Source organism: Ptychodera flava, unplaced genomic scaffold, assembly GCF_041260155.1.
Source record: "Ptychodera flava strain L36383 unplaced genomic scaffold, AS_Pfla_20210202 Scaffold_65__1_contigs__length_701920_pilon, whole genome shotgun sequence".
NCBI classification, from domain to species: Eukaryota; Metazoa; Hemichordata; class Enteropneusta; family Ptychoderidae; genus Ptychodera; species Ptychodera flava.
Genome location: NW_027248387.1, coordinates 82392 through 97322, shown reverse-complemented (window position 1 = coordinate 97322; position 14931 = coordinate 82392).

The window sequence follows — 14931 nt, the reverse complement described above, 5'->3', positions numbered from 1 at the left end:
AAATTATCACATTATGAACTACATATATTTTAGTTTTCCTTACCATATTGTAGTCACTATATTTGAGTGTTAATCTTTGACCCCTGCCATTATAAAATGAGGATTGATAATGCAAAGATGGCATTTATTGTATATTATATCACACCAGTCTATTAGGCGCATCAACAGCGATCTGATGGTCGAGACTCGAAAAGAACCGTGATATATTTGCTATATAATACGGGTGGTAAATACGCGAGCTCTGCAGTCAATCGTTTTGACGTACCGTGCCAGAATGTCAATACACTGTTATGCTATAATAGCAATAAACACACCCAGCGATGGTCTGCCACTCGATTTTGACAAGTTCACTTCATATATACACTCGCTATCACCCGTGCAAAGGTCGTGAGCTGGTCAAAATCCCATGGTATACTGTCACTGGATATGCTGTATTGCTTAAGTATATACTCTTCCTTCAAACGAAATACTCAATTTCAGAAAATGATCAAGTTTTTGACTTAATTTATCATTGATACTAAAATTGAGGTTTACTACGCCAAACATCTAACCGCTTACACCTTAGAGTAAGCTATGGATACCCTACTATATTTCAGGTTCTCTGCTTTTTGAAAAGATATAGTAAAAGGGTTCCCTTCTCATCTTTGATGAGAAATATTGCTTTGAAAAATTAGTTTGTTACGTGCAAGTCCCCTAAAGTGCAGTAATAATTCGTAGTGAAAACAAAGCTAACAGAACATAAGTAACTAAAATGAGATGATTCTAGTGGCAAACACAGCTATCCTTAACAACACATTGGAAATTAGGGTAGATTATAGTTCGGTATGATTTCATCCCTTGGCATTGGTCGGTACCAAGAATTCTTCGCCTTCTCAAATTCTTTCTTATTATTGATCACAAACCATCCAAATTCATTGTATATATGTTTCGGGCAGTAATCTTGTAATTCTTTCATTCTCTCATAGCTGTTGGAAATCAGCCAATTTCTTGCTGATTCATTGTGGCTGTGGGAAATCGGGAAGCTAGGTGAGGGTGCAGCGATGCCAACGAAGTCATAGATTGCCTGGTCGATGGTTCCGGGGAACAGACACTTATCGTCAAAACGAACCAACATGGAGTTCTCCCTAAACCACATTGGACCACCCTTTAGTAAATTAAACACATTGTCTAGCCATGCGCAGTGTTCTTTCACTATTTTTGCAGCGGGAAAATATTTATCGCTTTCTTCATTATTTAGATTTGCCAAAATTGTTCCCCATCGACGCAGTCGAGAAGTGACCAGCCCTCTGGGGTCTCGAGCCAAAAACACAAATTTAACATTGTACATCTGAAAAGTGGGCAGGCATGGCGTAATGTCACTGAAGCGAAGAACTTTGGCGATGATATTATGTTTTGATTGACAGAATTTCGATAGTACAGCTGCAGTCATTGGATTATTCAGATTCCCTAAACTTCCCTTGCCTGGATGAGCGCCTTTTAGATTCAGTTTGATTCACATAGTAGGCGTGCGAGGAAAAATCGCAGCTAAACAATCTCCTAGAAACTGCAGAGCTGTGGCTGCATTTCCTCGAGGTAATCGGCACTGTCAATGTATGTGTGTTTGTGAAATACTGTTTTGCACAGCATGTGTCCCGGCTCTCCGACGTAGAAAGTATCATCTCGTCTAAGAAATAGCATGCCAGTTGCAGTAGAAGCGGACGACATACGTCCAATTATAAGTACATTAGTCTTGGCGTCACTTCGAATCGAGTAGCTTGTTTTGACGATGAATCGTTTGTTAATGTCTCTGAATTGACTGAGGCTTCAATAGACACTCTGTTGCGTCCAGTCGCTGCTCCGGTTTGTTTTTTGGATGACTTGGGAGCTGGATGCGGCTCGTTTTGACCGGAAGGTTGAACACGAAATCTTTTCTCTGAACGTTTGGCCGACATTGAAATATAATATTGTGTGGTGATCATCACTACGGCTACCAGTATGGTTACGCCAGCATACTTTTGCACTGTGTGTAATTAAAAAAGCAGAGACATATTTCATTAAAGTGACTATGTAACATATGTTTTCTTTTGATAGTCATAACACGTACATTCATAATTACCTAAACTGTTAAGCGTGTTATCCTAAAACAACTCGGTCTTGCCCCTGGACAGGGCAAGATCCAACTAAGTGCCAACCAAAAGTAACTGCGTGTCATAAACCATAGTATTGCTTGTGAACCATCAATGACGGGATGAACAATGCGCACTGTTTCGTGCGGTAGAGATTGGTAAAATGCAAATAGCAATTTGTCTTCAGTCCTCCTGGCAAAACCGGTCAAGTAAATTCAAATCTAAGACAACTTTTTTCTTCATGAACGGTTTGACGGACAAGTTTCATATATTTCAATGCATATACCTTGGCCTGATGTTAATCGCAATTTCTAAAAAAACTAATGAAATTTTCCGACTGGTATATATTAAAATTAGTTAATTTAAAACCACAGTGATCACGAGGAGATAGCTTTATTATTTGATATACTGTCTACCAAGCATCAATGTGACGCTACTTCCCAAACATATCATAGCATATTAGTTGTAGATCACGTACACGTTTGCATTAGAATACATTCAATTTAAATTGCAACCAATCGTACAATAATCCATCTAAATATTTTACAACCTTTTTCTACCGGTTTCAGGAAAAACATTCTTCATTGAAAAACGACCGCCATATTTATGAAAGAATTTGCTGGTCATGATGAAATTGGGAAAGAGTAATGAATTTGCTTTCTGTCAGGAAATGTGTGTGCCGTTAGCAGTGAATCAGGTAAGACGTGAACGATAGGGTTAGTGTGGATTAGTTTTTTGACCGAATCGAAATAAGCAAAAACCCATTTGACTTGTTGCGAAGCTACCTCTGGGCAGAGCAGATTTTTGACCAACACACAACAAGAAAACTACAGGGAGATTTCAGTACATGCCTGTAACAGGGTCTGATCAGTACCTGTAACAATACGAAGAAATAACCTCTCTTAAAGGACCTGTAAAAATTGGCCAGATATCAGAGGTGTATGAACAAGTGATATCACAGTGATATAATTTCTGAGTGTATCCAGTTCTGTGATCACATGACAGAAATACTGGTGTACACACAGCAGTGTGTTAGTTTGTTTACATGACTTGTTACAGGGTTTGAAACTTTGTCAGATTTCATTGGTGTATATTTTCAGGAAATTGGCCAATTTTTATGACAGAAATGAATACTGTCATATTGCAGATTAAATTAAAAATATTGGCCTCTTGCTATATACAGTCCTGTAAAAGGAGTGATAGGACAGGCAGAAATATCAGGCCCAGTAATATCACTGTGTCTAAAGCACTGTATATAGCTATGTCATCATTGCATTTGCCTCAGACCTGTACATCGGCCTCTGTCACAGCAATGGGACGTCTTTGCTGACACAGACCTGTTTTACAGGGTTGTATCACGGTCTGTACAGGGCCTTTCACTGGGACGAATTTGTTTTTTGCTGTGAATTTGGTTTACTTGCTGGGCCACTTTAATGGCCAATTTCCGTCACGTCGAGTTAGGTGGGGGTCATGGTTTTGGGTCATTAGGAGTATACTGGGTGCGTGATTCGATCAAAATCACCCATACTGTGCAAAAGGAATGTAGGCATAAAAGGTGAACTTACTGAAGCAAAATCTATCGTAGAGGGTTACCGATTGGATCTCTGCAACTTGTCAGAAACCTTACTGGGACCAAACTAACTCTGAGAAAAAAACATATCTACCAAAAATTGACTCGGCCAAATTACTAAGTCAATTAAATATAGATTAGGCCAAATACAGGTCCAGCTCAGAAAAACTTTACATATACCAACGTACTGCTAAACATGGTAAAATAAAATTAGAACCAGCTAAACTATTCACAATGACTTCAAACTGTGTGGGATTTGCCACAGAGGAAATGCAGTGGATGCGAGCTTTTTGTTCAGCTGATGGAGTGGAGAATAATGCAAGTTTGAACGAACGGACTTCTGACTATTTCCATCAACTTAACTAAATCCCTTGTACCCGTCATAGGATGAATAAAAGCAACCCGCGTGGCTTTTGAAAACAGGAATCATTTAAATAACATACTTGTATCAGCAGAAAAAGGAAAATCTTAGTAAACAGTTAGCCATTTGTACCAAGTAAATTATTCAGGGAAAATTGTCTTTGGTATATCAAAGCTATTGGTGTCTCACTTTTGTCTGAAATATTATTGACCATGCGCCCTCTTAAACATTCAGTTCCTTGGAGCACGAATATAAAGGAATTCATACATCAAGAACGAACGTTTTAAACTATTGACCATACTTAGCTATGTGAAACTCGAAGAATGTACCTGACAGGCACTAGTAAGGATTGTTTACACGTAAACAAAAAACATAACGCACATGACGATGAAAATTTCTCAACAAACTTTATAATTAAAAGTAGGGCAGTGAAGAATGAGCCAGACACATTCTGCCTCAGAGAATATAATCGCATATTTCGAAAGTTTTAAACCCTTGAAATAGCAGAAAGACGGTCTTTCAGAAAAGTAGGAAGGAGAAGGGAAGTATAAATAATGTTAATTCTTATTGTACGGATATATTTTAACAATTCATTCCTCTTAATTATTAATCCGTTTTAGCAATGCGAACTGGACCAATTTTTACACCATCAAGGAAGGAACACATATTTGAAAAAAGGGTATATACATACCTGCCATTATTACTGCCGTCTGTTGCCTTCAGCGAATCTCAATTCTCTGATACCACATACATTTAATAAACTCGTGTAAATGCCTGCTTTATGCCCGATTTCCTTCAAAACCACACGTGGAAAGCAATGGCCGACCAGGTACTTTATTGTATAAAATGAACACTGTCACGTAATTGTTTGCGAGACAAAGGTTTTCAGAATGTATGGAACAACTCTAATTTAACTTTTTATTCAGATTAAAACTCAAGAGAGATAGCTCGTTAAAAATGTCGCCTTCATATTGGTTCGAGTTTTGTTTCAAAATTTGTGACTAAAATGGACCATTTTCAAATTTTTGCTGTGAGGCGTTAAAGGTGCATTCAGAAGATAGCTACGGTTCTTTGAAGATATTTATCAAGGGATGATATACTGTACTAATCAAGTTAATCTATTACGCTCGAATCAGTCAAAGTTTACGCTGAAAGAAAGAAACAGCCATGCAGATTTATGCAGATGGATGCTCGGGATAGAAATTGTAGGGCGGGAAGCGTGTACACGTATAATTCTATGCTTACAGGACAAAGGTTATCGATGACGATGATATTCATATCGTTTCTAGCGGCACTAGAATATAAGTAGGATACGATCACGTCCTCTAATGCTCTACTTAAATACATATAATAAACGTATAATTTTCTTTCTCGTTTTCCAAACAGGTTTCGGGATCTTCAGTTTACAGTGGTGTGACTGTACATAGGTGGTTCACGAAAATGCGAAACCGAATAGCTTAAAGTTAGTTCATGCTTATTATGTAAGCAGTGATTGCAGTACAAGAGGCAAACTGTCATATTCATATCAAAACCTTGAAAGGAGACACGACTTGAGAAAGTAGAAGCTCGTTTTCAAGCATGGTTTGTTTCCACTACGTACAGGTTTTGCTTAGTTAAAGTCGTCATACTCTATTAATATACGCACTATACTTTGTGCCATTTCAATTAAATACCTAATTTAAACAATTATAATTTAAGACAACACATGAAGCCATAACCGATGAGAATCTACGCCCTTAATTCAATATTTTGAACTACTGTGTTGATACGTTTCTTGTGTTCACGGACGTGTCCTCATTTGCACTGGACTCCTTGTAGTGCACGTTGTATAATCAGATATTTCATTGTAGAGCTAGCAAATCACCTAGGACACAACACTTTCGTTGGAATATTTTAAGCAGTTCAATTTCAAAGATTTGAGTACGAATACATCTGGCAAAATGAATAATTTGAGCCTATTATGTTTCTCTGTCGGACGTGTGTAAAGTGGCCGCTGTGTGGTTGTAACTGAGAGCGTAAAGCTGAATGTAAACAAGACCACATCAAGCTCTGCTATTATATTAATATTGTCAAATCACTGATACTGATTTTGATTCTGTAGTATTTTATTCCCGAATGGTGCTGCTAACGCCATAATTCATACTTCAAATATTTTCCATAGTATTTTCCTTGCGATAATGACACTGACGCCAAGAACAAAATTCACGTTTTTGTGGACCGTACATGCACTGACGAGACATCGGGATTTCGACCTGTAAAATACATTGTCAGTGGCAAAACTCTCAATGAATCCTTTGGCACATCGGCATGGTGACCTACATTGTGATTAGACACATTAGCTTTTCAATTTGCTGCAAACTTATAGAGAAACTTTTTTTCGAGAATGTCTGAAAACGATGGCGGGATCATATAGTGTCGATTGCCGCCTACAGCTTTGACTGAGATACGTATGTATGTCTTTTCCAGACATACCAAACGATAAAAAAATAATCTGAAAATATCACATTTAAAATTATTTTCTCTGGATAAATAGATATGTTGTTAAGATATTAGCTAGCGTTGTTTTACTAATTAGTGTTAGTTAAATTCCATTAGCTGTATCTTCTGGCGATTTTTCTGTTAGTTTTGATTGAAATGATCACTGGCTCATGTTGAATAGCCTGTCAAATAACAGAGAATCGCATATTATTCAGAAACATTACGTGCCCTACAACTAAATAACATGTGATTTTACAACAAAAATTTCAATTTTTGTCCGGACAGAAATACAAACTCTGTTGACACGCGGATTGCAACTTAGGCATTCTTCTGCACCTACGCCAGCCATTTACAGCAATTTCAAGATAAATATCATTACTTATGCCCGGTACTTACGTCGTAGTCCATTGTCCGAGCACGTTGCGTAGCCAGATGTCTGGCAATCCACGACGCAATGTTATCTCGCGTGATCGCGGCGTCACCATACCTGCGTTCTCCCAGCACGCTGAGCATGCCAGACGTCAGCAAACGAGCTCGAAGGGCAACACTTTGAACAAAATTAGCAGTTTTATGTGGCTATAACATCACTACTCATCTTTGTTTCTTCGTAAAACAACATTTTGCAACAAATATGAGCCTCCAACATGGAATTTTCCGAGGTAAAAATGGTCAAAAGTTACAAATAATGGCCCTTTAATAACGATGTCCATTTTCTTTGTCGTTGAAATTAAATTCGTCCATGTCCGTACTTCCCCTTACGCAGCATGTATGTGCATCCATTTACACCAGTCAGGGGTTAATCAACTACTCGGTAGCGTTTAGCGGGACTTCATGTATTTGCCCAGAGATACGGACACAGTCAAATTACCCATGTTATAGAAAATCAACGAATTAAGCACTGTGCTCAAATCATATAACTTTTCCCAGTGACATTTCAATGCTACTTTCTGTATGTCAATAGTTTTTGCACGGCAAATTCCGTGTTTTCATGTTCGGGTACTACTCTTTGTTGCCATGCGACATTCACAGCTATATTCATCTCGTAGATATTGAAATGCTTGTTTCCCGTTTCCAATAATCGTACAATAAATTTTAATCCGTCACAACTGTCAAAATGATGTATGCGTCTTGGTATAATTTGTAGGGAAACATCCTTCAACTACTTTTTCCACGTGTCGTTTTGATGAACTTGTCTGTATTCCTATTTTTACAGCTTGTTCGATGATATGATATACGGGTACTACTCTTTGTTGCCATGCGATATTCAAAGCTTTAGTCATCCAACATACTGAAATTTATGAAATATTTGTTTCCATTTTTTCAATTGTAATATACTTTAATTCCTGATACATGACAGCTGTAGACATGAAGTACTGCACTTCTTTGATTGACAGAAAACTATTCTGCACCCACTGTACATCAGAATAATCCTCACAGTGTGGAATATTAAAGTATTATTGCAATGCTCTCTCACACCATTATACTTTAACTTAAAGGACCATTGCAATACCATTTGTAGGACTAAAATACTTTGTCAAAGTTTTAATGGATCAGATATGAGATTCCACATGATGCCTATCGATGTGAATAGGCGATTTTCTTTGCAAAACGAAATCTCTTTCGATATGCGTACATGTCAAATGTCCTGGTTGATTGTTTTTAATTTAGTTGATCTCAGCCTCGTTTGCCCCCAGCACACTAGAACCTAATAAAAACTTAAAATACATCAAATCATTTCTCTGTTTTGTTTCGATTTCTTTGCTCTGCATTATGGGCAAATGGGAAGCAAAGTCTTTTTGCAAACCCTACCGATTGGCTTATTATAAGAATATATAAAACTTAATATATCTTTGTAAGTCCAGTAGTTGTTTTAGTAAGAGACGATGACATGCGCTGGTTGTGTTATTTTAGAGTATGAAAATCTTCGTTTGTTTCATTCGATATTGAGACAAGGTAGTGCTGTATCCCGACAGTATTTGTAAAATGAGAACTTTGCGTTTGATTAAGAAATCTTACCCCCGCGCAATATGTTAATGACTTTCCCTGAAAAGTGACCCAGCACACTGATTAAACCGATGTCAGTTTTAAGTGTTAGAAGAGAAGGAGATACATGACGGTTCATTGTATTAACGTTAAGTGTACAGCCCTGGACTGAACACGGTAGTATCGTAAGCAAAAAGCTACAATATTTGGTGATAGTTTGTGAAAGGCTGATACCTAAATGGCTACGTTAAGGGCGCGCATTCAGATGCCTTGCATGAAGGCACACACCAGACAAATAATATGGGGTTACAAAATCAATTGAAAGTACACGAGGAACATCGATGTGATAATCAAGGATCGTTATTTTAATCATAATCAACATAAATCCGGAAATGTTTTCCATGGTCTGTCATTGCAACAAAAACGTGATCTACGATGAACTTTTAGTTATTCAAGCCCTTGTTAGCTATTTTTATTTATTTATTTATTTATTTATTTATTTATTTATTTATTTATTTATTTATTTATTTATTTATTTATTTATTTATTTATTTATTCCCTTCCAGTTCGTTTTGATCTGTTTACATATAAGTCTTTAACGTTTTGAAGGTTTTGACATGTTCACAAATGGTGTGTGTTTGCACGTGTTTTAACAGTACTTTGTCAGGTAATGTTAAATTGTACGGCGATTAATCAAAAGTACAATAACTGCAATTTCGAACGATGTTTTCATTATTTAATTGATTTTTTTTCATTTGATTCTTCATATTGTGGTCAAATACACAAAAAGTCCATACATACAAAAATGCAAAATGATACATACACATACGAAATGATTTCAACATGAAGTATGTTGTTGCTTTTTTTTCTAGGTGAATATTCCAAGTAAAGTTTAACATGAAGATATCTAGGGACTCGTATGATTACAATCTATCGTCCACCTCCATCCAAAAAGAATGGTTTCTCTTTTGCGATGTTTATGGAGTAATTTGAATCCTTCCTTCATGAAATCCAGTTCAAACGATTCATACTATGCGGTGATTTGAATATTCACCTGGATGACCCATCGTCCTCAGAGGGTAAGCGTTTCCTGGATTTACTTAATTCGTTCGACCTCGTCCAGCTGGTCAATGGCGCAACACATCGTTAAGGCCATACACTGGACGTGATCATTGCACGCTCTATTGATGCTGACCTGTTGGCAAATGTTTTACCAATAGACATGTGTTTTCCCGATCACTATCCAGTATTTTTCGTCATCAATTTATCAAGACCAACCAGAGCAAGTGGCAAAGAAATATCGTATCGTCAGATTCGGAAAATAAAACTTGATAACCTGTCAGCCGTTATCGATCGATTTGTCTCGGAGACAGCATCAATTGATGACCTTAATCACCTTGTGTCTGAATACACAACGTCCATGAAGATCATTGTTGACAAACATGCCCCAGTGAAAACCCGTATTATCAATCAAAAAATTGAGGCGCCATGGTATAATAATGACATCAGGGCTGCGAAGCAAGTATGGAGACGATATGAAAAATTGTGGAGAGATTCTGGACTTATGGTACACCGTCAGATGTTTGTGAATCAGCGTGATAATGTGAATTCGATGATTGATGATGCAAAAACGAACTTCTACACGGGCATGATTGAGGACAGTACCTCTGATTCGAGACGTCTGTTTTGCGCCGTATCGAATTTATTAGGGTCGGACACTCGTGTTGATCCCTTATCGGATACAACTCCGTCTGAGAATGTGAGGCTTTTGCCAAATTCTTCTGGGATAAAATCAAGAATTTCAGCTTGAATTCCTAGCCATGAACACCAATGTCATCACTGCCTCCGAGAGCTATGGCTTTGATCTGGACATTAAATGGGGCGACTTTGAACCTGCTACGGCTGATGAGGTGCGTCGCATTGTGATGAACTGCCCAAACAAGTCGAGTTTTATGGATCCATTGCCAACTAAATTGGTCAAAGCCTGTATTTCTTCACTGCTCCCTGTTTTTCTCAAAATTATCAATCTTTCGTTGTCGACAGGAAAATTTCCTGATCGTCTGAAACTGGCAATGGTCACTCCAATTCTGAAGAAAGCATCATTGGATCAGGATGTTTTAAACAATTATCGACCAGTGTCAAATTTATCATTTATATCAAAGATTACAGAGAAAGTCGTAGCGGCCCGATTACAGAGCCATCTTAATGTCAATAATTTACATGTACCTCGTCAATCTGCGTACAGAAAATATCATAGTACTGAGACCGCTCTACTCCGCTTACATAATGATATCGCTTGTGCTATTGGTCAACAGAAAGTTGTTTTGCTTGTCATGCTTGATTTATCGGCAGCCTTCGATACTGTTAGTCATGATCTTTTGTTACACAAACTTCGTTCAATTGGCATTACTGGAAATGTGCTATCATGATTTTCTTCCTATTTCTCGAACCGTGATCAATGTGTAATTCTCAATGGTGCTGTGTTCGCCACTAAAAATTGGAATGCCTGGTCCCCCAGGGGGGTGTACTCGGTCCCATTTTATTTACATTATACACATCATCATTAGCTGAATTGCTCACTGATCGCGGTGTTTCACATCAATTGTATGCGGATGATACGGGGATTTACATCTCGTTTGAGGTTGATGACTCTGTACCCGCTATTGCTCAGATTTCTGATTGTATCAGGGGTGTGCAGTATTGGATGTTGAGTCACCGTTTGAAGATGAATGACAGTAAGACGGAGGTCATCTGCTTTGGAACGAGGCATTCCCTCTCCCGTCTCGGGCCTGTGGATGTTGCAATAGGCGGCTCCCTCGTGAATTCGGCGCCAGTTGTCAAAAATCTTGGTGTTCTTCTCGATAGCCAATTGACGATGGAGCGGCATGTGACATCCACATGCAGGAGTGCATACTTCCATTTACGGAATATAGCTCGCATCTGTAAATTTCTCCCACGTTTGTCACTTGAAAGGCTCATTCATGCTTTCATTTTTTCTAAGTTGGACTATTGCAATGCATTGTTTCTTGGGCTTCCCTTATGTTTACTACGGATATTACAGCTTGTTCAAAATAGCGCGGCTCGCCTATTGTCTGGCTGCCGCAAGTATGATCACATATCTCCTGTTTTAAGATCACTTCACTGGCTCCCAATCGAGCGTAGAATTGAATTCAAAGTCTTATTACTGGTTTTTAAGGCACTTCATGGTCTTGCGCCTATCTATATCATTGACCTTTTAACACCCAAGAGTAATACGCACCGTCTACGTTCTTCAGATTCGGGCTTGCTTGAGGTTCCGTTTACGAGGTCTTCATTCATATACAAACGGGCCTTCAGCCATGTCGCTCCGCGTTTATGGAACGATTTACCGGCTGATATTAGAATGTGCAATACCATCGATTGTTTTAAGAAACGTCTAAAAACGCATCTTTTCCGCAAAGCTTTTAATTATTGTCTTTTTAAGATTTTATACATTTCTCTGTGTCTGCATGTTTTTTTGTGTCAAAGGTTTGTTTATTTTTTACATTTGTGAACCGTTTAGAGCATTTTATGGATTTACGGTATAGAACAATAAAAATTATTATTTAAAATTATTACTAGAAATCCGTTTATACACATGCATCTGACGAAAATACACAGGATTTCTTCAGTAAATTCAACAGGCACTAAATTAAATTTACAAGTTATTATGCCACGAGCGTCATAGAACGTTTATAAAAACAGATTATAATTGCAACGTAAACGTCCTCCAGTTATCACTGATTTTGAAAATTTTATTAAATACACAAGTCGCCGATTAGCTGATACAGCTGCATTTTTAAGCTTTGGTCAAGTACTTGTAGGTTTATGTGCCTTATTTTAAATATTCATTCAAATGCAAATTGTAAATGACTGAAAAGAAAATGCACGATGTCCCTCAGAGATCGTCTTCTCATTATCCAAGTTCAATAAGCTCGTTAACGTTTTACCTGTAAAACTGTGTCCCTAATTGCGAAAGGTCGTTAAATATGCAAAAAAACCCCAAAAAAACACTGAAGTACAAATATTAACTAACTTTCAAGAATAAAATATCATAGCGTCTTCAATATGAGTTGAGTCAAATTTGATCGAGTCAATTCAGATATATATCCCAAATCAAGAAAGGTCGTTAACTATGCAAATTAGCAATAGCTGATCTCAAAATGCTAAAAACTTCATTAATGTCATTTCACAATATCTTCAATGCACATAATAGGAGTCGTCAAGTTTGATCAATCCTATCGAAACATGTCCTTAAACAAGGATGTTGATTAAATATGCAAATTATCAACTCACTTTCATGTCACCCCTTATATCTTCACGGCTGATAAATCCTAGTGTTATCAACTTTGTGCAGCCATTCTCATGTTTATGTAACACATGCTTACTTTGCTATAGAGTTTTTTAATTCGATATCACCCAATTTGTGGTTCCCCATGTAGAGGGCGCTCTCAGTTTTTGTTTTTCTGTATATTATGCAAATCAGTTGTACATAATATAAAAAAATCTTTGAGGACACCTTTGATTGTAATATACTCTGTATTTCATGTTTACAGTATTCAGCGAATGCAAGAGTAATGTATGGTACAATTTGAGAAAAGCTACGAGCACACATTATTTCTGCAAGTCATTCTGCGGCAAATTCCAAATTACTTTTCCAGCCGCTATTATCGTAGGAGGTGCATTGTTTAAACACAAAGCGAGGAAAGTTTTATCTCATGTACCAATAATTGTATTATAAACTGAAAATCACCTACCTCCTTTCTGTACTGTACTTTTTGCTTGATCTAAGTAGTTTGGAATATCCATTTTGTTTGAATTTTAGCGAAGTTCAGTATATTTTTGGAAAACTCATTAGGCAAATGAGTTTTGAGGACTTTTTCGGTTTCCGAAATTTAAAGGGACCTCAGAAAATTTCCCGTTGCTTTGTAAGTCAGAGCCGTTGTGATGGCAGTTTATTTGAACTATGTCTTGTATGTACGTGCTTAAAGTCTGTGCCTACAGTGTAATTTGAGTGTACACAAAAATCAATCATTAGGACTTTGAAACTGCAACGCCGACATTACAGCGACTGATATACGTTGCATTACTGTACTTTTAAAATTTTCGGTTCAGTTCATACTCCAGATTGTTTATTATGAATGATATACTCATCACAGTCATTGTCTTCGATGCAGCCATGGTCAAACATTATCGTTGTAAGTAGCACAAATAAATGTACAACTCATTTACATCTCAAAGTTTTACATGTACAGTTTCATACATCCAATGTTTTTCTCTAAACCCTCACTTTCGTTACACAATATAAACAGTAAACACAAAGACATTTTGCACATGCATATCAATATTCCTGCTAATACCCCTATATACATATAAAATTATCCCATTTGTTAAACAACGTGATTTTTAATGCACTGACATTCGTGCGTGCATTTCCCATGCATTATACAAATAGTACACTATAGGTTCACTGAACACGGTTATAAAACATGACAAGTTTTCTTTATTTTGTCACGTGTACTTATATTGTTATGAAAGCGTTTTTCCCTCAGAGAGGCTATTCATTAATGATGGGTTTTATCTTGAATATGATAAAGAACTTGTTGCAGTCAAATTTAGAATGCCTTTAACGAGCGCGGCTTAGATATTCAATTAATTAGCCAACATTTAAACGTTAATTGAAAATTGTCACAGATATTATGCTTCTGGACCCCATCATGAATCCAGTGTATGATTGTTCAGTGTGTCGCCAATATTAGACCCTCCCGTCCATCCACTGGAAATGTAGAGGAAATAATTGCTGACACGTGTCTTTATTTATAGTTGATCACTTGCAAAAGTCGAAATGCGTTCATCAAGACAGCGTTTTCGAGAAATTTTGATACGTCAGCATACGATGGCTAAATTGTCAAGGTGTGAGAGGGACCTCACCAATTAGCAGCTGATAAACACAGCAGTTGGGATTTCCATCCGTGATATAACTTCAGAGTTGCTGAGACTTAAACACAGAGACGACGCTGCCTATTAAAATGACAAATTTTCAAAGAACAATCAAGTTGTGCACTTGCGAATAAATGTGATGAAATTTTATAATGCATGTAATCTATTTGTTGTTAATGTAAAGTAATTTGTTCATATTCAATTAAGTAACTGACCAATAGAAATGAGCTTCCTTTGTGCATCGGTTGATGGATGGTATAAAGATTAGATGATTATATTGCTACGTCAGAACAGAAATGATATCACCAAAGCACTTGTACTTTGTCTGTGTACAGGCTTGCGGCAACATTTCAACACTCATTGCGACAATAAACGGATGTTTTGAATTTTTTATTATTATTTTTTTATAAATATCAGATATTGCTAAATGTTTTCTCTCAAAGAAGGTCGATGGCATGGTTATGTGTCAATTCAAG